Raw genomic sequence first — 26,204 nt, forward strand, 5'->3', positions numbered from 1 at the left:
TATTGTAGAATTTCCTTCCCTTTTAAGGCTGAATAATATTTTATCCTATGTATATAGTACATTTTGCTTATCCATTCACCTATCAGTGTCAAAAGAATTGCTTCCACATTTTAGCTATTATGATTAATTATGTTATGAACATGGGAATACAAATATTTCTTTGAGACTGCACTTTTAATTCTTTTGTTGTAGGCTGTCTTTCTGCCAAGGATCAGCCTGAGGGGTAAACTTAAGGTCTTCTCAGCTCTTTTCTGAGCCTTTCCCTGGGAATGCACAGTCAACTTCTAATTTACTGCATAAAGCAGTAGTTTTTGAGTGTCCTAGTCTTTAATGCTTGCCTCCTAAAATGGAAAAAGGGCATCAGCTCTTTCAACCCCAGGGAAATCACTTCAGCTGTAGGACGAGGGACTTGCATCAAGAAGAGAGTAGTGCAGCAACAGGGCTTCCCTGGTAAAGAATCTGCCTGCAAGGCAGGAGACTCGGGTTCGATCCCTGGGTCGGGAAGATCCCTGGAGGAGGACATGGCCACCCACTGCTGTACTCTTGCCTGGAGAATCCCTGTGGACAGAGGAGCCTGGAGGGCTATAGACCACAGAGTCGCACAGAGTTGGACACGACTGAAGCGACCAAGCAGCAGCAGCAGTAACAGTGCAGCAACAGTGGCTACCAACCTCGTTGTCTGCACCTCTGTGACCAGAAGTAGCAGTCAGCTACACGGATACCTGATATTTGGAGGACAGTGTTCTTTTTGACCACATGGTCTCCCGTAAGCTGTGTGCAAGCTGCTTCAAGAACACATTTATAGCTGCCAGGCACATGGCTAGGTGTGGGAGGTGGGTAGGTGCTATTGTGTTAAGAGCTTAAATGGGCCAAAATTAACCACAATTTACCATTCAAGTCTTCCCCTGGAGCTTGTAAGTCTTCAGGAGACTCCAGTGTTCTAAAATAGCTATTAATACATCATACAGATTCTGATAGTATCTGTCTAGTAATCATTGTCTACGGTGGGGAGGCAGATTCCTGGTCCCTCCTATTCTACTATCTTCCAGAATCTTCTATTTTTGTCTAAGGTTTAGTAAGTTTTGGTAAGCTCACAAGTTGCCCTAACAACAACATGAGGGCAGCTGCATCAAAGTAAACAGAGGTACAGTGTAGTTAGAGTGAAACCTTGAGTTTAATGAACCTACCTCAGTTTCCCTATTGTGGATAGACCTCAGAACTAGCTGCATATTGATGAGATGAATATAGACAACAGCTGCTCTGAGAATGAAGTGACTATCTTGGGCCAGGGGTGATGAAAGATGAGATGATTCCATGGCAGAGCTCAAGAAAGGCATGGCCTAGGCCGTGGAGTAGGCAGCACGTGTATCAGACATTTAGAGGTGTCTATAGCAGCAGCAGCAGCAGCAGCAGCTGGGAGAGGTCAATCAGCCAGAGAGCAGTGCTGGGCCCAGAGGAAGCTGAGAGATCAGATGGCGAGTCACAGGAGCCAGAGGCGGCAGCAGCTCCACCAGCTCAGTCCCCAGAGGTGCGACCAGCTGGCTTTCCACAGCCCAATTAGTCAGGCTGGCTACTCCCTGTGAGAGCCCATCCTAGACCCAGAAGATGCCACATGGGCTTCTGGATCCAGCTCTCCAGCTGCTGTCATATCACCACAGAATCCCTCACTGCCACCTCTCTTCCCCGGCACTGTCTTAGGGGTGGGGGTGGGAAACAGCCTGTTAAATTAAAAAGGCAGAATTAATCTAAAGAGACTCTTTATTTATTTTTTTTTTCAAAGACTTAGACTGTGCTAAAGAGACTCTTTAAATTTATCAAACTAATTTACCAGGTAGGCTTTCTTTCTTAAATGCAATACAAGATTTTTGTTACCAGGCAGAAACAATGAAATTAAGGGCAAAAAAAAAAAAAAAAGAAATATAGAAGTAGGGCAAAAAAAAAAAAAAAGAAATATAGAAGTATTAATGATAGTAATATCTTTGCAATAAAATCACAAATTTGCTCACATTTTACATTCATATTTTATATTAGTCCCTAAAACACTTAACTGTTTTTGAATTAATGAATGAAGCTCATAAAAATAATAAATTAAAATAAATTTGTGATGGAGAAACACTACTGTAAAATATCTTAAGAACAAGGTGATTATTGACTTAACCTCTGATACAGTAAGATACAATTTATCCAGGAATAGTAAATATAGTTATTCCTTCTTCCTGGGATGTTTGTCCCCCAAATGCCTGGGTGACTGATCGTTTACTTCTTTCAGGTCTTCATTTGATTCAATTTGTCAGGGAGACTATCTTCTTCCACTACATAATATTCTACACCCGTCAAACCTTCTGTACAAATAACTCCCAAATGAGTTGTTTGTAGCATGACAAGTGTTTATTTCTTACCTCTGTCTTGGTCTGGTATAAGTGCTATTCTCCTGGGTGGCTTGTGTCAAACATTGCTCAGAGAGCCAGACTTCTTTGTTGTAATGCTGTCGTCTTTCAACATGTGGCCTTTGTGCTCTAGGGAAAGGGGAAGAGGAGATAAGGAAGGCACATTGTACAACTAATCATCTCAGTCTATAAATGAACATCATTAGTTCTGCTCATATTTCATTGGATAGAACTAGTCACATGTTCCACTTAATCATAACATGGCCTGGAAAATATAGGGACAAATAGTGATTTTAAAAACCAATGTATTTTCCTTCTTATCACCAAATATCTATTTGTTTCCCTTTTCCCTGTGGCAGATAATGAGCTAAGTCTCCTTATAAAATACCTTTCCTAAAAGATCTGTGACTTGCTTTTAACCAATAGAATATGGCAAAAATGATAGAATGTTACTCCATCGATTAAGGTATATTATATAAGACTCTGTCTTAGAAGATTGGAAAGATAGATTCTCCTGCTAGCTTTGAAGAAGCAAGATGCCATTAGTTCTAGAGCCATAAGGAAATGAATTCTGATAACACACTGAGTAAGTAGATTTTTCTGCAGTCAAGCTTTCAGATGAGAATATAACCCAGCAGGCACCTTGTGAGACACGAGCAGAAATTCCTACTAAGCTGTGCCCAGATTCTCAACCCACAGAAACTGTGAAATTAAAACATGTATGCTGTGTTAAGCCATTAAATTTGTGGTAATTTGTTATGCAACAATAAAAAAACTAATACATTCCTGTATTTTAAAAAAACATTCATTTTCTCACTAAAAGAAAATATAGTCATTTTTTTCCCTAGAATTCTAGGTGATGTGGGTTCTCTCCATCACTAGAAACTTAGGGTAGCTAGAAACCCATGGTCTAAAGGACAAGAGATCTGCCTCCTCTGAAATCTGATAGATAAAAAACATTCAACAATAGATACATTTGGAAAAGAAAAGAATGGAAGACATACAGCTGTCTCTTATCCAGAGTAAATTCAAAAATCCTATGGATAGGCACTGCGTTATATCCCCACCTGCCCTAGCAGTCTGAGAAGCTTCATGATTAAATTCTGATTCTGAACATGTACAATGTACAACAATTGTATATTGTTCCCTCTACCTCCAGCCATTCCTTTTTCTCCTCTGTGAGATTCTTTCTTTCCCATTACTCTTCCTCAGTTCAGTTCAGTCGTGTCCAACTCTTTGCGACCCCATGGACTGCAACATGCCAGGCCTCCCTGTGCATCCCCAACTCCCGGAGCTTGCTCAAACTCATGTCCATAGAGTCAGTGATGCCATCCAACCATTTCATCCTCTGTCATCCCCTTCTCCTCCCACCTTCAATCATTCCCAGCGTCAGGGTCTTTTCAAATGAGTCAGTTCTTTGCATCAGGTGGCCATAAGTATTGGAGTTTCAGCTTCAGCATCAGTCCTTCCAATGAATATTCAGGACTGATTTCCTTTAGGATGGACTGGTTGGATCTCCTTGCAGTCCAAGGGACTCTCAAGAGTCTTCTCCAACATCACAGTTCAAAAGCATCAGTTCTTCCTTGCCCTATATAAAATGAGGGATCTCCTTGGTAGGGAGTGTATAGAATTCCAAACCTGCTTTCTCATATGGATAATTGTTCTAAATCTTAAACTGATAACCTTTTAGTCTGGGCTTCCCAGGTGGCAACAGTGGTGAAGAGCCAAACTATCAATGCGAAAAACATAAGCAAGTGAGTGGGTTTGACCCCTGGGTTGGGAAGATCCCCTGGAGGAGGGCATGGCAACCCACTCTAGTATTCTTGCCTAGAGAATCCCATGGACAGAAGAGCCTGGCGGGCTATGGTCCATAGGGTCGAAAAGAGTTTGACACAACTGAAGTAACTTAGCACAGCACACACAGACTGGCATGATAGTTTCTCTGGTAATATAATTTCTTCTAAAATAAATAGGTTTCTGATTTTTATGTTTCCAGTCGTTTCTGTGCACCAGTATCTATACCCATTGTTTTTTTAAATATAAGATTTAAAACTATTTCAACTTAATGAAAACCATAACACTATTTGAAACCACACCTTCACACCTATCTTTTCTCTGGCTGAATTTTATTGGGGCATCTATCAAAGCTTTTTAAAATTCTACCATTTACTATTTGGAATGTAAAAGCAGTCAGCTTTTCCACCTCTGCAAAGACTGAAATTTCTAGACTTTCTGTAATCTTTCATTTATTTTTGAAAACTGGTGACTTCTTTCCTGAACTCATATCTTTTTTGTGATACTTTGCCACATGCAACCAGTAGTTTCTATCACTTACTAATTGATTCTTTTCAATCACTCATCTTACTGCTGTGACTCAATGGCACAAGATAAGTTATGTGATAAGAATAACATTTTACTAATTGTTTTGTCACAGAATACTTTCATCACCATCTTTCTAGTTTCCAATATTAGTTCTTCACTACTTGCAATTGAAATTGAAAATCGCTCAGTCATGTCTGACTCTTTGGAACCCCCACTCCTCTCCATGGACTGTAGCCTGCCAGGCTCCTCTGTCCATAGAATTCTCCAGGTAAGAATACTGGAATGTGTAGCCATTTCCCTCTCTAGGGGATCTTCCCAACTCAGGGATCAATCCCAGGTCTCCTGCATTTGCTACTGAACACCAAAGTAAATGCCACATATTTTAGGTTTTAATTATAGTAATACCCTATTTCAAGGTATTCATTTCCACTGTAGTCAGGATCATTAATACTGGATGCTATAATAAATAAGTAGCTTAATGTTATATTTCTTGCGCTCATCATAGTCTTCTATCAGTTAACCAACTTTCCTCCAAGTGATGGTTCAGGGATTCAGGCTTCTTCTATCTTGGGATGACACCATAACAACACATGGCCTCTAGTGAAGGTGGTATCATCCAGTGAAGGTGCTATCATCCAGTGAAGATGAAGAGAAGGAGAGAAGTCACATTGGACTTTTAACTCCATTGTTAGAAGTGATTCCCAGTATTACTGCTTAAATTCTATTTGCCAGTAGTCACATAGCTCTCCTAAAGGCAAAGACTGGAAAACGTTTAGGAACATATGGATATTGCAAACACTAAGACTTTCTGCCACATATTATTTGGCCTCTCCTTCCCTATTCCACCATAATATGAGCTTCACAAGAGCAGGGATTTTGTCTGTTCCCTTCACTTCTGTATCTTTAACACTTAGAAGAATGCCTGGCTCATAGTAAATAGTTATTAAATATTTACTTAGAGAATATGTAAAAAGGAGAATCCAGGGCTTCTTACCATTACTAGTGAGTGAGAAATTGGAAAAAAATAATAAAGGATTCCAAGCAACCAAAATACATAAATGAAATGTATGTAACTATACTATTCACTGAACCTCTTCCCTCCCACAAGCCATTTTAGACAAAGTTCTATTACTCAGCCATAAAAAAGAACACATTTGAGTCAGTTCTAATGAGGTGGATGAACCCAGAGCCTATTATACAGAGTGAAATAAATCAGAAAGAGAAAAATATCGTATACTAACTCATATATATGGAATCTAGAAATTTGCTTCTGATGAAATTATTTGCAGGGTAGCAATGGAGACACAGACATAGAGAACAGACTTATGGACATGGTGGAGGGGGGAAGAATGAGAGGGTGGGATGTACGGAGAGAGTAACATGGAACTTACATTCAGTTCAGTTCAGTTCAGTTCAGTTGCTCAGTCATGTCCGACTCTTTGCGACCCATGAATCGCAGCACGCCAGGCCTCCCTGTCCATCACCAACTCCATCCAGCTCCATGGACTCACATCCATCAAGTCAGTGATGCCATCCAGCCATCTCAGCCTCTGTCGTCCCCTTCTCCTCCTGCCTCAATCCCTTCCAGCATCAGAGTCTTTTCCAATGAGTCAACTCTTCGTGTGAGGTGGCCAAAGTACTGGAGTATATGTAAAATAGATGGCCAATGGGAATTTGCTATATGACTCAGGGAACTCAAACTGGGGCTTGGGTATCACTGAATCATAGCATAGTAAATAAATCACAGCCACTATGATGAGTAATTTGGTTTGGTATATTAATACTTTAAAAAGACAAAATTAAAAAAAAATTGTAATACATTTAACAAAGCTTTTTTTTTTTCATTCAAATGGACTTTTTTCAGTCATGCCCTAAATTCCCTAGTTGTAACTAGTCCTTCATTCATCTATAATGGTTGATAGATAATATAGGACAGTAATGGCTGTCTCAGCTATTTTTGTGCTTAATTTGTTATTTCTTCTATTGGAAGCTCCCACTCCCTGAATGCTACATTGATTAGACTACATTCAGAGTACCAGGTTCATTAGAGGATAGATCCACATTTTGTGAAGTCTAAAGATTACACATTCCAAAGGCTTTTTAAAGAAACAAAACAAAACAAAACAAAACCCATCAGTATGAAAAAAGTTTCAAAAAAATATTTATTCAGAATAATAATCACAACAAATTACAAATTAAAAAAGTTACAAGCAACAGACATCACCAAATTGAGAAAAATATCATGATGTTTTAAATTAATTGCTTAGCATATCTTTACAATACTTTATCATACATATCTTGACTGTATACTCTTTTTTCTTCATATGAAAATGATTTTGTCACATTTTATTCTATAGACTTAAAAGATAGTTCAGTCTTTTCACTAGCAGAGTTGATTGAAATTTATTTTTTATTATTGGTAGTTTAGAAGAGCTTCTTTCCAGTCAACACCTCATTATTGGGAAAGCCACATTCATTTCTAAGACAGTGAACAAATCTGGAAAAATCTCTATCAGATTTGTTTAACATATACAGAATAAGATGTGGGATTTTCCAATTCTAGTTCTGGATACATACATTTCAAACATTATCTACTCCATCAACTGCATACTTTTGTGCTGGGTCCCAAAGCATCCATTTGCTGATTGGTCTCTGTCTATCCACCTTTGTGTCACAATATCAAGTGACCCAGGTGATGGTAGGCCTTCGAACAGCCAGAATAGATGCTACTGTTACAATGGCTTGCAATACCTATGAACCACATAAACTTATTCCAGTTAATTAACTCAACTTCCCCTTAGCCAGGGGACTCCCCTAACGGCTCAGTTGGTAAAGAATCCACCTGCAATGCAGGAAACACTGGTTTGATTCCTGTTTGGGGAAGATCTCCCGGAGAAGGGATAGGCTACCCACTCTGGTATTCTTGGACTTCCCTGTGGCTCAGCTGGTAAAGAATCCATGTGCAATGTGGGAGGCCTGGGTTTGATCCCTGGGTTGGGAGGATCCCCTGGAGAAGGGAAAGGCTACCCACTCCAGTAGTCTGGCCTGGAGAATTCGATGGACCAGTCTGTGGGGTTCACAAAGAGTTGGACACGACTGAAGGACTTCCACTTTCACTTTTCCCCTTAGCCAGATCCCCAGAATGCTTGTAATCACTTCAGTGCTGTTGGACGCAAGGAAAATTATGATGGAAGGAAAGTTAGAATAAAAAGACAGCAATCTTTTGAGATAAAAATATTTTATATTTGAAACTGACAGAAGCATAATAGCAAGTGAACATACTTCTAGGAACCCTTTTGTGCTGGAAGAGGCTCCAACTTTGTTTCCTGGGATCTGGCTTCGGGTTTAGATTTGAACGCTATGCTTCAGGAGGAGTACATTCACTGAAAGGAGGTAACGGAGGATGGTGAAGAGTCAGGACGCCTTGCCTTATGATAAGCAGCTGTGGCAGCTAGGGGTCACGTAAAAATCTTGGAATAGACAATTCAAGTGGTTTCCGAGTTTGTCTTTAGTCCTTGTAGTTTTGTTGAGGTGAAAGAAGTATTTCAACTCAATATAAGGAATCACTATCTAATGTTAGGCCAGCTTCAACACAGAATCAACCAACTTGTGAAAAAATGAGCTCAAGAAGAGGCTAAATGAGAACCAGTTAGAAATCCTCTGAAGGGGAGACCCCAGTTTGGGGCTGGTGACAAGGATAGGGAGTTCAGTATGAAAGAAGCTAACCTTTACACACTTTTGCAAACCTGAGATTTTAGGATGACTTTGCTATTAATTCTATTTGAAGCCTCAGCCTCAGCTTTAATGCCTGATATATAGAGAGTTTTAAAGATAGATGGGACTGCTGTTAAGGTCAGAGAAAAACGTTCTGGCTTTTTTTTTTTTTTTAAACCTAAGGGCAGCAAGAATGATCCATTTTAGCTCTTTTTACACTTTTTTGTTTAAAGTTAGATTGTAAGATGGTGGTTAATTAATTCAGGAGGTTAAAGGTTGCAGATATGTGATTGCTGGGTATAGAGCAAGTTATACAAAGAGAACATCATGTGGGATCCTTTGGGATCCCTGTTCTTCCAGTAGGTACAAGAATAGGAACCTTTTTCTTTTGTGGTGTATGTGTGGGGTTATCAGTTCTTTGGAGCAGCCCAGCAACGGTGTGTGTGATGGGTAGATTCAGAGGAACAATGAGTCAGGGCTTTTTGTGACCCCTGACAGAACACAACTGAAACTGCCTTGAGGAAAAGGGGCAGGGCGGTGGATTTATTGCTTTCAGGGGTAGAGTTCACTTAGACATATTTGCCTCCTAACTCTCAAAAGATATCATCCCCACCCTCTCAGGTTTCCTTCCTTAAAGTTGACTTTGTCCACATGCATTGATGGTACTTATATCTACATTTGGTGGCTTATATCCTTCTAAATTAGTTATCCTAATTGGAAGGACTTCTTTTTCTGAACTGATTCAGCAAAAGTTCCAGATTGAATTCCTGGACCAATATGCCCATTGCAGTACCAACCACTGTGGTCTGGAATATGATGACTGGCCAGTTCTGGGGAGTGAGGGTGGGAGGTGTCAGTATTCTGGAACCACCACAAAGACTCCTGGGCCCGGGGGGTGGGGCGGAGGGAAATGAATAGCTGTTATCAGAGAAGGGGAAGAAATGGATAATACTGAAAGTACACACTCAAAAATCCCCCAATAAAAATATCTGTTATTTGGGGAAAAAATGTTTTGGGTTGTAGTTTAACTGTAAAAGCGTGCAAATCTTTCCCTTATCTGGATAGATATCATGCATGGGGGATAAGATTCTTAACATTTCCGCATTTTTACTCTTTCCTCTAACTGGGACTGAGTCACTGAAGACGCTGCAAAAAAAGTAAACAGAAAGCTTAAAGTATTAATACGGTAATTTTTAATTTGAGTGCCCTCTTTAGACAAAGTAGCTGGGAGCGCTTTCATCAATCCATTTTAAATCGTGACCACACCCCGTGTAGGTGACAGGAGTATTACCGTCTTGCCCTTGCGGTTGGGGAAATCGAGGCATGACATTCCTCCATTCAGCCTTCCGGGGGCATTTCGGGAGAGTCCAGCCTGCCTGATATCAGAGGGTCTCCTTCCTCCGCTGCGCCTCTCGGAACCCTCATGTCCTGCGGCGTCGCACAAGGAGAGCAGCTCAGGCTCCGCCGCAGCCTCGGGATTCGTCCTTCTCCTGGCTGCACCCGCCCCGCTCTCCCGCACCTTCCCCGGGAACGTCCAGCTGGACAAGGTCTGGAGTCTCTCGCGTCCTCTCCCCTCACCCCTCCCGTTGCCCTCCCTCTGGTCCACGACGTGCAGGAAGCCCCCAGCCCAGCGCCCTGCAGGGAGGTGCGGGCACATGTCGCCCAGGCGTCCAGCGGGAGGGGCGCCGGCGCCGCCGGAGGTGAGCGGCCCGCACCCTTCGCCCCCGAGGGCCCCGGCGCCGGGGCAGGGAAGGGCACCGGGCACGCCGGGCCCGAGGAAGGTGGCGGCGCGAGGGAGGCTGGGCGAGCCCGCCGGGAGCGGCGAGAGGGGGCCATGCGGGCGGGCCGGCGCGCGGCTCGCGGGCGACGCCTGGAGAGCGAGCGGCGGGGAGCCGGGCGCTGCTGGGCAGCTCGGGGACGCGCCGCGCCCGGGCCGCGGAGCTCGGCGGTGAACCTCCCCGGGATGCCCGGACCCCCGGGTGCCCTCCCGAGCGCGGGCGGAAGACATGGCTTCGCGCGTCCCCGCCGCCGCTGACTCGACAGAATCGGCGAGCCGCGCGAGGGGCGCGGCGTAACCCGGGGGTGGGCGGTGGCGCGGAGCCGCCCGGGGAGCTCGGGGCGTCGTTGGGAGCGAAGGAGGATGCCAACACAAAGGCAAGCCGAGACCCAGCCCGTTACGGAGGGCGGCGGGAAGAGCCGCTGAGGGGCGCGCCGGGCGCGCTCGGCACCGCGCTGCGTCTCTCGTCTCTGCCTCTGGTCGCCGGGTCGGAGACGGCCGCGCAGGGTTCCTCGGTCCCGTGGCAGCGGCCGCCGCAGCCGGGAGCTGCATGCAACGCGCGGCGGCGCCCGCGGCCGCCTGCTTTCCCCGCGGCGCGCGCGGACCGGCCGGAGGGCGCTGGGGCCACGGGTCCGGGCATCTGCCGGGGCGCCCAGTCGCCCGGCGGCCCCATCCCCACCCGCAGCCGGCGGCGGTAGGCGCCGAGCTCCAGGTGAGTGTGCGGCCCTCGCCCGGCCCTTGCTCCGCAAGCCGGACGACGGGAGGTGGCTTTGTTTTCCTCCCTCGCGCCCCGGCGCGGTCATTCATTTGACATTTCGGCTTCCGCTGCCCCGAGATGCGGGTGAGAGGCACCGGGACGTGTTTCAGGTTTGATCCTCCGGGGAGCTGAGACTTTTGGGTCCATCTGAGCATCTCTTGAGGGAGCAGAGGCTTCATTTTCTCTTGGTTTGGAATGTGTTGTGAACATCCTCTGCCGCGGCTTGGGGCCTGGAGGAAACTGGGGCTGCAGATTGAGACGTAGACGTTTTGGAGGACGTGTAACTGCAGAGGTCTGGCTCTTCCATGCCTTGTGTTTTTCTCTGTTAGCAGAGCTCAGGTGTTTTCCCTTGCTTATCATTATTAATTTAGGAACATCTTTACAGGCACATTTGTTTCTTTTAGAGTTGGAAGTCTTTGGAGGCAATACAGAGCTCACAGTTACAGGGGATCAAGCGCTGTTGAACTTGGAGAAGGCAGGCGTCGTCACCCGTTGTAGGTAGAGGGTAGAAGTGGACCTTAGGCAAACTTCTCTGGGGGCCTTTAGCCCTCCCAGTACGATTTCTGCTTTCACTGTCTTGGAGTCAAGCAAACTGAATTCTCATTGCACGTATACCTTTGTCAAAGTGTGAAACTTGTCTTTTTTTTTTTTTTTTTTAATAGTTTTCTATAGTTTGTAATTTGGAGGAAAAAAACTTAAACGTAATTAGTAGAGTGAACCCGGTGAAATTTCATGTGTTCATATTGTCTCATAAGTATGATTTTCATTTTACTATTTCTCCTAGTCCCTCAAGGGCTCATTTCTTCTGTTGCCTAGAGAGAGCTCCACCGCACCCCTCCCCGCTCCTCTCCCCAACAGATGGCTGTATGTTCTGAGAGGTTATCTTTAAAATGACACTCACATTACCTATAAACAAGAAAGGATCAGTTGTTAGGCTTATCCTGGGAGTTATTAAAGCAAGAACCCTAATCTGGATGGGGGTGCTATTGACGGTGTGAAAATCTGGAGTTTGCTAATCTGTTTGGGCCTCAGAAGATTCCTGCAGGGATTGTTTATACAGTGTGGGAGACAGATGGCATTCCCAGCAGACAAGAGAAGCCCAGCATAAAGAGTCATTGTATTCTTCAAAAATTATCCACTTCCCTGTTGGGAGATGGGGTACAGTGGGGAAGACATAGTTTTCATCTCCCAAAGAAGACATTATAACCGTATCATCCAGCAGCTTGACTAGTGAGTTTCTTTTTTTGAACATTTAAAAAGTCATTATTGAGCTGTTTGATTTTTCCTTTGGCACATTTTGGCCTCAATTTTGGTTATGTGGAGCAGTTTAAACAGTTATATTAACAAAAATGTCTTTGAATTTAAGATTATCGTACTGCTTGGAAAAACAGTAGTTCTTGAGTACAGATGGCCCCTTGGACTTATAGTGTCCCCTACCCAGAAGGACTTTAGTCCAACCTGCATGAATTCAAAAGGAATTTCTTCTACTACCTCCATGACAGGTGGTTTCCTGACTGCCAGCGTTTGTCCCCAGATTCTCAGCTGTGGGTAGTACTCTACTTTTATAAGACTTAACAGCCTAAGACTGTTGGGTCATCAGTCTTTTGCTTAGTCCCCTACACTTAGCAAAAGCCTAAGATTTTTGCTTTAGCAGTGCATTCTATTGAACACCCTTGGGCAGTGAATCATTCTGAGTGACTGTGAAGTCTGTGAAGAAGTTAAAGTCATTCTGAACATTTGTGATAAGCCATCTGGAGCATCTCTGCTCCTACCATCATTATAGATTCTTTATGGGCTGTAGATTCCAGCTAGATGGCAAAATTGGTCTGCCCTTTTTATGCATATGAGGGAAAATATTCCAATAAATTCCTAGTCACTAGCTACAGGACTAAATTTTATGAAGAACATGAGCAATGTTTGACCCTTTGAAACAGGAAGTATGGGGTAAAAGTAAGCATTGGCTCTGTTTAGCCTGGAAACTGATCTTGGGGAAAAAAAATATATTTCTTTACTATTTTCCAAATCCTTCTGCACCACTGATTTCAGCAAAAGGCAAAGGAACTAAGGTTGTTACCTGTAGCTGAGGACAGATACCCTAGCTATTTTTTCTGGATGAATGTGTGTTGCTGAAGAGGTGGCTTTTGGGCTCTGCATGTGCCTTGGCATAAAAAACGGGTCTAACATTCAAATTTGGATTGTTAAATGTGCGGTTGATATCTGTGTACCTTCTCAGTAGGTTGCTTCCTCTCTTGTGAAGTATTCCTTTATGAGAAACCCAAGGCACCAGGCCTGGGGTTTGCTGGGCCCCTGGCCTGCATCCACATTCTTGTGTGTTACTGCCTTCTTTCCTGAGTAAAAATGGAACCAGTTTTACACAAATAGGGAATGCAGGGTGGAGTGAAAACCTTTCCAGCTCCATTGCGGAAAGGCAGGCCTGGCCTGAAAGAGAGAGGACTGCATTTGAAGTGTATTTGGTTGACATAGCAGAGGCAGAATTGCTTCCTTACATGCAGGATGGCCTTTGTGTGGGAAAATGAATGAGAGATTAGAAGTATGACCACACCTTCTCAGTTGGTTTATTCCTATTGCCCTATCTGAATCATCAAATGCATCCCCTTTCATATTTAAAAGTGCCCTGGTTTGGATGATAAATTGTATGGTCACCCTGGATTTTCAGGAATCTTCACTATTTTCTTCACCACCCTCTTCTGACTTCAGATTTTGAGTCTGGCTTTATTTCAGTCTTTAATTTGTTAAATGCAAAGATAAAAAAGTAAAAAAAATTAAACCAAAAAAATGCTTAAAGAAAAAAAGAAATAATAAAAATGATGAAAGATGAAGGAATGAGGTATTTGGTTGCTTGTCATCTATTTACACCTACAAGAAATAAAAGTTTTATGCTTGAGGTATTAAGTGTCTACTTTGGCTCTGCTGTTGCTGGTGCTGCTAAGTTGCTTCAGTCGTGTCCGACTGTATTCGACCCCATAGATGGCAGCCCACCAGCTCCCCTGTCCCTGGGATTCTCCAGGCAAGAACACTGGAGTGGGTTGCCATTTCCTTCTCCAATGCATGAAAGTGAAAAGTGAAATTGAAGTCGCTCAGTCATGTCTGACTCTTCGTGATCCCATGGACTGCAGCCTACCAGGCTCCTCCGTCCATGGGATTTTCCAGGCAAGAGTACTGGAGTGGGGTGCTATCGCCTTCTCTGACTTTGGCTCTAAGCCCGTGTTATTATTGTCTTCTAGCACAATGAGAATTAACACCTGTTTACCTAGGGCTGACATGAATTGGGACAACTCCTATGATTCAAGACAGCAGCTTCAACAAAACCTGTTTGCAGACCTAATGGCTGCATGGCTTTTGCAGATTGGAATGCAAGTTTCAAGGGCGTCCCAGGTGCCATTTGTGATAAAGAACCCAACTGCCAATGCAGGAGGCTTAAGAGACTCGGCTTCTATCCCTGAGTTGGGAAGATCCCCTGGAGGGGGGCATAGCAACCTATTCCACTTGCCTGGAGAATCCCATGGATAGAGGAGCTTGGTGGGCTACAGTCTATAGGATCACAAAGAGTTGGCATGACTGAAACGACTTAGCACGTATGCAAATTTCAAGATATGGTGTTTGGTCAACTTCTTGGAATTCACTGAGAGACCAAAACACATGTGTTGTTGTGAAGACTTTGACTCCACATTCTCCTAGTTTCCAAGCCCTCTGGGCCATGAGAATAACAGAAGAGCCTTTGTTTTCTGCCCTCTCTTCTGACAAGAGTCTTGGGTTTGGGTCTCAGCTTTTCAGACAGAAGGCTTGCAGAGAAGAATGTGGTGTGCCCTCTCCCCACATGAACATTCTCACAGGACTGGAGATTGTGCAGGTGACCTCACGGGGCTTTGAGTTTGAACACTAGATATATGGAGCTTGTGGCATGTAATTTTACAGTAATGACTGTGCTTCTTTGCTAAAGAATTGCCTGTTTGAAAGAGTTCACTCGCAGTGCTGGCTAGTAGGTGTTACAAATAATTATAGCTGTCACTTTTTCCACACCCACTCCATTGAAATCCTCAAAAGCTTGGTCAGCATGCTTGAATAAGAAGAAATATACATATCTTCTTTATAAGTGGGAAGACTGTATAGTTATTTTTGTTTAGACAAGGACACTCTTGAGAGTAAAGTGAAAAGTGAAGTCACCCAGTCGTGTCTGACTCTTTGTGACCCCATGGACTATAGCCTGCCAGGTTCCTCTGTCCATGGGATTTTCCAGGCAAGAATACTGGAGTGGGTTGCCATTTCCTTCTCCAGGGGATCTTCCCAACCCAGGGATCGAACATGGGTCTCCCACACTGCAGGCAGACTCTTTACCGTCTGAGCTACCAAGGAAGCCCCTTGAGAGTGAAAAGAGGTACTAACTGGAAGGGGCACCATATCAAACAGTTTATACTGTTGTGTGTCAGGAAAGTTATGTTGGATGATTGTTTTAACTATTACCTAAGTCATTAGCTTTTCTATGAAGAATATCCATATGATAGAAGAATGTCCTTAACTTCTAGATTCATTCAACATATGTTTAATGTGTGCATTTGTATACATATATGTGTATATACACAGACATTGCTCATATATCTATAGATATGTGTATTATGGGATTGAAATTAACTGCTTAAGAAGACCTAGTCATTTGGAAAACTGTGACTTTCATCATTTCTTTCATAGATTGACTTTTAACTAAAAAAAAGAAGTCCAGCCTCTCCACACTTTAAGTCATCTTCTGACCTTGTGCAGTTCTCTTGCTTAAATCATTTGATGGTTCTCCATTTTCTGTTTAATTCTCAAGTAAGATCCACAGACAGATTGGTGTTTAGAGAGGAAAAGCAATGAAAAAATTTTACCTACTCCCTCATTCATTTATTCATTCAACTATTAATACTGTTTATTGAGCACCTTCCATGAATCTAGATGCTGAATGGATAAAACAAAGATCCCTGCCCTTATGAAGTTTTGATTTTATTGAGGGTGAAGAGGTGGGAGTGGGAGATGCACAATAAGCCAAATAAATAAGTAAATTATATAGCATTCTAGAAGGAGGTAATGCTTTGGAAGAAAGTAGAATAGATAAATCAGTTGAGTAGCCTTCATGAAGAAACCTTCAGCAAAGACTTAAAGGAAGTGAAAGAAGTTGCTCATACAGATACCAGAGGGGAGAGTTTCAGGCAGAGAGAACAGTCAGTGTGAAGGAGTGAAGGTGAGAAAATGGTTGGATGTGTTCAAAGATTAGTGAGAAAACCAACACAAGAGGGTGGAGTGATGGGGGGGACGTGGAAATGTGAATCAGAAAGATGATGCAGGAGTAGCAGAGCATGTCGGATCTTGAGATGTGAGAGTGACTATAAATCCAGCAGAGATCCCATTAGGGTCTTAACAGGTATTCTGGTATTAATTGTGTTTGTGCTCTAAAGACTTGCATTTCATACATGGTGCACTTCATCTTAGTTATGATACTTTTTATGTCATTTGCTCATTGTTTACTTGTTAAAATAGCATAGTTTATTGTCGCTGGTCTTAAGTTGTATCTCCATTGTGCAAAAATAGATCAGAGGCTCAAAAGTGGTTCATTGCAGTGTGAAAATAGTGATGAAAACAGTAATGAAAATGCTTCAGTTCAAAATGTCACAAACATACTTAGGGAACTAAATCCCATTCCAAATATAAAATGTGAATCTGTATGTGTAAAAACAAGGGAGTTTGTGAGAGTAATGATTTCAAAACAGTAGCTGAAATGGAAAATTATAAAAAAAAAGCAAAAGGAAGTAAGATGATGACTATTTCAAAACTGCTTTTTTATTGGGTTTGCCATCCATTTGCTCCTAGCCCTCAGTCATCGCCTGTTGTGAAACTTTTTCTGTGAAGCCATGGATGTTTTGGTGTCATTTTCAAACAAAGCACAGTGGCTTCTCTGTTATACCATTCAAGTTTCCCAGGACAAGAACCCAATGATATTTTCCATTACAAAATTAATGTGTTAAACTTCTAACAGTAGGAAAGAGATTAAAACTTTAGTAGCATCATTAAGTGATCCTTGTAACAAAAGTAAGTATAAGTCATTTTATTGAAGAGACACTTGGAAAATCAGTTGGAAAGTTAAAAACAAACATTATCCGCAGAGAGAAACCAGAAGTTATTGTCAGAATTCCTTTGTCAAATGACACAGTTGGCTGTTGCATATTATCAGTGGAGTAGAGTATGGAAGAGTGATTACTATCAAGTACACACTAGCAGATATTTCACTTTATGGATGGATGAAACCACTGATGTCATGCAGAGAATGAATCAGCTTTTGGCATTTGTTCAGGGAGGAGCACTTGGTGATGCTTTGTTCATTTATCACTGAAAACTCGTAGTATAGAGGAAGAGATTTTTCTTTTGGTTAACTTATATATGAGACAGGAAAAATCCTCAGGAAGCAGAACTGACAGAGCATTAGGTTCATGTACAGAGAAGAAGGTTGTGACTTCATGAAGAAAAGAAGTTGTACCTAGAACCCAATGTACGTGTTCTTCCATTCACTGTGAAGATGTATTACCTTCTGATCTTGGGGAACTACTGAAAGAAAGTGAAAACTGGGTAAATTATGGCCCATGTATATCTGTGTGTGCTGTGCAAAGTGATGGACAAGGAGTATAAAGCTGCTTCTCTGCACTAATGTACTCTGGCTGTTTAGGGGAAAGATGCTCATATGGTATTTTACCTGTGCTGTAAGATATCTACAGAGCAAGAAAGATGTTTCTTTATGACATCACAATTAGAAATGATTTCTCTTAGATCAAGTGTCAAGCCTCAGTATGATACTCTGCCCACATGGAACCATGTCAGGGACAGGGAAGAAAGGGAGAATTGCTAACAAAACAATCTGCTACAATCATAGGGACTAAGACATTTTTTTTTCATTAGAAAGAGTTAGAGGTCCACATTGGCTATAAAGAGTTAAGAAAGTAGTATTTTCAGTAATGGACAGTCCTTTAAATCAGAAGCATATTATCTTTTGGTGACCTGTTGGAAGAATAAGAGCACAAAGAAATAGAACTTAGATCCAATAAAGTTGATGGGGTGAGAATACAAGTGTATATGTATATAATATTTGAGAGCATGTAGAGAACCACAGTGGGAGGAACCCAGGCTTTAAGGATTTTGTTAAGATGCTGGATGGCCGGGAGTGCAGGTAAAAGGAGATGGAGAAGCCTGACAATTGCACTTGACCTTTCTTATACTTTTGCCTTAGGCTTGGCTTCATTTCAGACAGATGGACTTGGTACTTGACTTCATTTTTAGAACAGGATTTGTATTGCCCCTGATGTAACCTAGAAAAAAAATTAATGTTCTCTAGTGTTCTAGGATTCTTTGCATAGGACTCCACTCATTCCTCCCCTCCTCCCTCCCTGCCTTTTCCCAACCCTGCTGTCGTCTCCCCTCTCTTCTCCTCTACCTCTGTCTCTTCTTTTGTTCTTTCCCTCTTTAAGCTGTTGAGTTGGTATCTTGAAACTAGGAGATGCTTTGAGGGCTTATGTTCTTTCCATGTCTTTGGGCAGATATGTGTGCTGTCCAGGGCAAGAAGGATCAGGGCTCTAGGGCAGTTCTATTCCTTGTTCAGCTAACCCACTCTAATATGGAGTGCTATAACTAATTTCAGTTATAGCACACACTTAAATTTGAACCCTCTTCCTTAAGTAAAGATCTGTTTCCCAGGGAGTTCCCTGATAGCCCAGTGGTTAGGGTTCCAGGCGTTCACTGCCTTGGCTGGAGTTCAGTCCCTGGTTGGGGAACTGAGATCCTGCAAGCCTGGTGGCAAGGCCAAAAAAAAAAAAAAAAAGCAATTCTTTTCTTTATTTATTTGGATTTTAATAAAGATGGAGTCATTGTCTTTTGTCTGATAACTCTTCTATAGTGATGGCCATTATTTCATTCTAGGACAAAAGTCATTCATGCATTATTCATTGAATAAACATTGAGAGCCTTATATGTACCAGGCTGTTTCTGAGGGATAGGTTAAAAGAGGTCAATATTCAGACATGGCCCTGACCAGATAAGACAGAGAATTGAGTTAGGAAATAGGCAACATCAACAGAAATATGAATAAATAAAGGACCATGTAATTGCAAAGCAAATGTGGCAGAAATTGTAAAGGTGAACATTTTTACCTTCAGTTCAGTTCAGTTCAGTCGCTCAGTCGTGTCTGACTCTTTGCGACCCCATGAATCGCAGCACGCCAGGCCTCCTTGTCCATCACCATCACCCGGAGTTCACTCAAACTCACGTCCATCGAGTCGGTGATGCCATCTAGCCATCTCATCCTCTGTCATCCCCTTCTCCTCCTGCCCCCAATCCCTCCCAGCATCAGAGTCTTTTCCAGTGAGTCAACTCTTCTCATGAGGTGGCCAAAGTACTGGAGTTTCAGCTTTAGCATCATTCCTTCTAAAGAACACCCAGGGCTGATCTCCTTTAGGATGGACTGGTTGGGTCTCCTTGCAGTCCAAGGGACTCTCAAGAGTCTTCTCCAACAGCACAGTTCAAAAGCATCAATTCTTCAGCACTCAGCTTTCTTCACAGTCCAACTCTCACATCCATACACGACCACTGGAAAAACCATAGCCTTGACTAGATGGACCTTTGTTGGCAAAGTAATATCTCTGCTTTTCAATTTTTACCTTGGGGTGGTGGTATATGGGCTACTTTTATGTTAACTTCTGAACTTTATGGTCTTCTGAATGCATTTTTGAAATATTTTGTAAGTAGAAAATGAAAAAAAAAAAAAAACCCACATAGTTGGAAGTGTCTTAAGTGCTTTGTAGAGGAGAAGCTGGCTAGAGAAGGAGGTGTAAGTGAGACTTCTTTTCCAGGCAGGCAAGACCTGGAGTGTAATTCATCACTTGTCTGTGTGAGAGGGATGAGGCTAATTTGGACAGGGCTCAGAGAAGAGTTGTACAGCTGATTGACTGATTGACGGCTGAGTTGAAAATAAGACCTACGAGACGTCTCAAAGAACCAGGGATGTAGAACAGCTGTGGAATTTAACCCCATGCCATGACTTAGGATCTCTTTTTCTTACATTTATACACCATCCACTTCTACACTTCCACATTCTCTTCACTCATTTCTCTTGTTCAACATCAGGTAAGGGCCATGAGGCAGGTTAGAATTACATGTTAGAGGAAAATTGGAATTTCGTTCTCTAGTTGAGGAAAAATTGGAAAGGACCTGAAAGGCAAATGAGTTCAACCTTCTTCCAAAGAGGTATCTCTTTAATGTTGTCAATAGGTGGTCATCAAATTCTTACAGACCATTTTCATACTTGCTCCACCTAGAATGGGGTTGTGGTGGGTGGGGCACTCTTGGCTGCTTCAGTTAGGCAGGTCTTCTTTCCATTCCATAGATGCCCTAGCTCATCTCCACCTCAGTACTTTTACCACAGGAAGTACTTCCCATCTGGAACACCCACCAATTCTACCTGCTTTTCTGCGTGTCATTTAACAATTGTGTTTTGCATCATTTCTTCCTCCCCACCCCCCATCTTACCCTTATGAAGAATATGGCATTTCTGGAAGTAAATGAAGCTTCCTTTGTTGTGATTGGGAGTAAGACTGGGAGTAGAGTGAGTATCCTGCTCTGGGAGGGGATTGAGGACAGTGTGTTTAGTTTAATATCTATCCCCTAAGTGCTGATATGCCCCCCTCTTGGGAATCACTATCTTGTAGCAGTTAAGATCTTAATCATCTGCTGTTTTAAGTGATGCACTACTTATTTTGTTTGCTATCAGTGTTTCTGCCAACTAGATTTAAGTACTTTGAAGATATGAGAACTTGGCTGATACCTCTGTGTAGTGCCCAGTATTGATCATGAAATGAATACATATACAATAATCAATGGCTAATGGCTGAAGAGACCATGTGTTTTTTTTCATGAACCATTATGGAAACCTGTCATTTATATAAATCAGCTATTAAATTGGTACAGACACTAAAAGGTGAACATTTATGTAGTTCTAAAATGGCAGAAAGTCAAGTCTTGGAGGTCGGTTCATTGAGATAATTCCCATCTCAGAGAACTCCTCTTCCTTTGTAAGCCTTCTGACTCCTTGCTATTCAGAGTGTAGTCTATAGACTACACTGGTACAGTGACATCAGCGTCACCCAGAAGCCAGGCCTACTGAGTCAGAATCTGCATTTTAACAAGATCTTCAGACATGTTCTATACACAGTAAAGTTTGAGAAGCATTTTATTTTTAACACAAACTTCAGAAATTTAAGAGGAGCATTTTCTTCAAAGAGATGTGTGTCTGGAAATGACGATTTCATTGGTCTGTGGATGAGGTCCTCAGTGTTTTCTGTCACGTGGCTTGGAATTACACTGCTTCTTGCCAGGCCAGAAAATGCCTCTGCAGGAATGCCCCAGGGTAATTTAAGTATGAGAGTGGTTCTTAGATGTTAGATGTGATGATGATTACAGGAACTTGAAGCATTTTGGAGTGAGAAACTCGGAGAGCTTGGCAAAGGTAGAGGAACATGGCCATGAAACCTGAAACCAAAGGTGAGGGAAGAGGTCTTCCCTTTATGATTAGAAGCAACTTCTAACTCTCTGGACTTCAGGTCTGTTCTCCCCCTCCCACCCCTCCAGAGCCAGGCGGTCACAAATGAAATGGCTTAAAGTGCTGTGCATGGAAACATTGTGGAATGGAGAGGCATTCTTCATCAGAGGAGAAGGAGGTGTCACTACTCAGCTTACCCAGTTGTTGCCACAAGGGAATTTGTATTCAGCAAATAAAGCTAAAAATCTAAGTTTATATATACAAAACCTCTTTGAGTGTAATATGTTGGTAATTAAAATGTTTTTAGAACAGCTCAGTCCAAACAAAATTCATATGCTGCCTGCATCTGTTTTGTAACCCCTCTTCTAGAGCAACAAAACATATGTGGTGATGTGAGTATCTGACCTTTTTAGTTTAAGACACCAAACATGGGTAGAGGCATTTTGGTTCTAGTAAGGACCACTTTGGATCTTTACTAAGTAAAAGCAATAAAAAGACATGAAGAAGGGAGTTGTACTTGCTTTGATGACCTGGTTTATCAATAAAATACATGTCTAAAGAACATCACAAGGGGACTTCCCTTGTTGCTCAGATGGTAAAGCATTTGCCTACAATGTGGGAGACCCAGATTCGATCCCTGGGTTGGGAAGTTCCCCTGGAGAAGGAAATGGCAACCTACTCCAGTATTTTTGCCTGGAAAATCCCATGGACGGAGGAGCCCGGTTGGCTACTCTCCATGGTGTCACAAAGAGTTGGACACGACTGAGCGACTTCACTTCACATCAAAGAACATCAGTAACTAATAGTGTTTGGAGGAAAGTGATGCAAGTTATGACCAACCTAGACAGCATACTAAAAAGCAGAGATATTACTTTGCCAACAAAAGTCAAGGCTATGATTTTTCCAGTAGTCATGTGTGGATGTGAGAGTTGGACTATAACGAAAGCTGAGCACTGAAAAATTGATGCTTTTTAACCGTGGTGTTGGAGAAGACTCTTGAGAGTCCCCTGGACTGCAAGGAGATATAACCAGTCCATCCTAAAGGAAATCAGTCCTGAATATTCATTGGAAGGACTAATGTTGAAGCTAAAACTCCAATACTTTGGCCACCTGATGCGAAGAGCTGACTCATTTGAAAAGACCCTGACGCTGGGAATGATTGAAGGTGGGAGGAGAAGGGGATGACAGAGGATGAAATGGTTGGATGGCATCACTGACTCAATGGACATGAATTTGAGCAAGCTCTGGGAGTTGGTGATGGACAGGGAGGCCTGGCGTGCTGCAGTCCATGGGGTTGCAAGGAGTTGGACACGAGTGAGCGACTGGACTGAACTGATGCTTAAAGGCATATAACTTAGGTTCTATAAAATCTGAAGGAGAAGTGAGCATGGGACAATGGTGAAGAAATGAGGTCATGGAGATTTCTTGGCACCCCCAACCCAGGATCACACAGTGCAACAGAGCTGGGAGACTGGACCACAACTTGGAACTTATTGTGCTGGAGAGAAGTGTGACTGGAGACAGAATTAGAGTTAATTTATCTTTAGCATTTGGTTGTTGAATCTGAGTGGTGGCTAATATTTAAAGTTTGCTGGAATTGAGTTCTCAAATAAAGTTCATGTTAAAATTAGCATTTTATGTATTTTTACACTAAAAATAGGTGTAAGAATCAAAATTCTTTCAAAGATTTATTAATTATGTTTCTTGTTAAAAATTAAATTTCTTAAGGATTAGTACTATTTATTATTTATCTTTACATTATTATCATCCTTACATTTAGTGTAGTCTAGGTCAATGATCTGTAATGATTATAAGACAAAATATGGTTTATTTTCTGTCTTGGAGAGTCATTCTGGGGGTATTCATTTTCCTCACTGATTAAAAAAAATAATGGCTTTGTTTGAGATACAATTCGCATACCATGAAATCCGTCATTTGAAATTGTACCATATAGTGGGTTTAGTATATTTACAAAGTTATGCAATCAACACCACCCTGTAATATCAGAACCTGTTACCCTCAGAAGACAAGTATCCTTAGCAGTCACTCCTCATCTCACCTGCCTCCAGCCCCTGGCAACCATCTCTCCAGTTTCCATCTGTTTAGATTTGCCTCTTGTAGACATTTCATAAAAGTGGAATTATATAATATGTAGCCTTTTGAGACTAGCATCTTTAACATAGCATAATATTTTCAAAATTTATCAATATTGTAGCATGTGTTAGCATGCTTTTCTTATGTGTAGCTAAAAAAAATTGTGTTGTATGGAGATACCACATTTTGTTTATCCATTTATCAGTTGATGGGTGCTTGAGATGTCCTCAATTTTTGGCTATTATGAATAATTCTGCTATGTATGTTTGTGTAAAAGTTTTTGTGTGGATTGTTGTTGTTCAGTCATTCAGTTATGTCTGACTCTTTGTGACTCCATGGACTGTGGTATGCCAGGCTTTGCTGTCCTTCACCATTTCTGGAGTTTGCTCAAATTCATATCCATTGAGTCTATGTTGCCATTCCAACCATCTCATCCTCTGCCATCCCCTTCTCCTCTTACCTTCAGTCTTTCCCAGCATCAGTGCCTTTTCCAATGAGTTGGCTCTTTGCATCAGGTGGCCAAAATATTGGAGTTTCAGTTTTAGCATCAGTCCTTCCAATGAATATTCAGAATTGATTTCCTTTCAGATTGACTGGTTTGATCTCCTTGTAGTCCAAGGGACTCTGAAAAGTTTTCTCCAACACCACAGTTCAAAAGCAAGTTCTTTGGGGCTCAGCCTTGTTTATGGTCCAACTCTCACATAAATACATGACTATTGGAACAACCACCGGAAAAAGTCACAGCTTTGACTAGGTGGACTTTGTTGGCAAAGTAATATCTCTGCTTTTTAATGTGCTGTCTAGGTTTGTCATAGCTTTTCTTTCAAGGAGCAAACGTCTTTTAATTTCATGGCTGCAGTCACCATCTGCAGTGATTTTGGAGCCCAAGAAAATAAAGTCTCTCACTGTTTCCATACTTTCCACATCTATTTGCCATGAATTGATGGCACCAGATGCCATGATCTTTGTTTTTTGAATGTTGAATTTTAAGCCAGCTTTTTGACTCTCCTCTTTCACCCTCATCAAGAAGCTCTTAGTTCCTCTTCACTTTCTGCCTTTAGGGTGATTCCAGCCTGTGCTTCATCCAGCCCGGCATTTCTCATGATGTACTCTGCATAAGTTAAATAAGCAGGGTGACAATATACAGCCTTGATGTATATTGTGTGGATATATGTTTTCAATTCTCTTGAGTGTACACCTTGGAGTGGAATTGCTGGGTCATATAGGAGAAGACAGTGGCACCCCACTCCAGTACTCTTGCCTGGAAAATCCCATGGACGGAGGAGCCTGGTAGGCTGCAGTCCACAGGGTCGCACAGAGTTGGACACGACTGAAGCGACTTGGCAGTTAGCTTAGCATGGTAGCTCTATATGTTTATCATTTTAGGATCTGCCAAACAGTTTTCCAAAGTGAATGTACCATTTTACATTTTAAGCAGCAATGTCTGAGGGTTCCAATTTCTCTATATCATCACCAACACTTATTATTGCTTTTTTAATTTAGCCACTCTGGTGGGTATGAAATGGTATTACATTGTGGTTTTGATTTGCTTTTCTGTATGACTCATGATGTTGAGCATCTTTTTGTGTGATTTTTGGCCATTTGTGTATATTCCTTGGAGAAGGATCTATTCACATCCTTTGTAATTTTATCATAAGGTTATTTATTTGTAAATTTTTGTGTTACACAATTTTTTTTTTTGACATTCTGGATTCTAGAGCCTAAAGAGATGTATGACTTGAAAAATTTTTTCTATTCTGTGGATTGCCTTTTCACTCTTTTGATAGTGTCATTTGAAGCGCAAAACTTTGTAATTTTGATAAAGCTCAATTATCTTTTATTTTTCTTTTGGTACATGTCTATCCTTGTTGATTTCCTAATTGTTCTATCCAGTATGGAAAGTGGAGTATTGACATCTTCAACTATTGTTGTTAAATTGTTTATTTCTCCCTTCAGCTCTGTCAGTTTCTGCCTATGTATTTTGTAGCCCCTTATAACATATATGTTTATAATCTTTCTTTATGTCCTCCTTTTGAATTGACTTACTTATCATTATAAAATATGCTTTCTCTCTGGTTACCATTTTTGTCTTAGAGTCTGTTTTGCCTGTTATCAACATTGTCACAGTAATTCTTGTTTAAGTTATGTTTCCACGATATATCTTTTTTTCATCCTTTTACTTTTACCTACTTGTGTCTTTGAATCTAAATTTTAAAACAGCACATAGTTGAATCATTAAAAAAATTTTTCTGCTAATTTCTGCCTTTTGTAAGTGTTTAACTATAATGTTTGACTTGAGTGTTTATTTACATTTAATGTAATTGCTGTTTATCAGATGGATATATTCACCTTGTTTGCTATTGGTTCTCTTTGTGTCTTAGGTCTTTTTTGTTCCTCAATTCCTCTGTTACCTGTCTATATTAAATATGTGTGTTTTCTAGTGTACCATTTAAATTTTCTTGTTGTTGCTTTTCTGGAGAAGATAATTTTCATAGGCTTTTATTCTGTCATTCTTGATGAAATTGTTATTTTTGAATTATTGTCTTAGTTGTTGCCTTGGGTTTACAGTGAAATTCTTAATTT

The sequence above is a fragment of the Oryx dammah genome, unplaced genomic scaffold, assembly GCF_014754425.2.
Source record: "Oryx dammah isolate SB20612 unplaced genomic scaffold, SCBI_Odam_1.1 HiC_scaffold_27, whole genome shotgun sequence".
Taxonomy (NCBI): Eukaryota; Metazoa; Chordata; class Mammalia; order Artiodactyla; family Bovidae; genus Oryx; species Oryx dammah.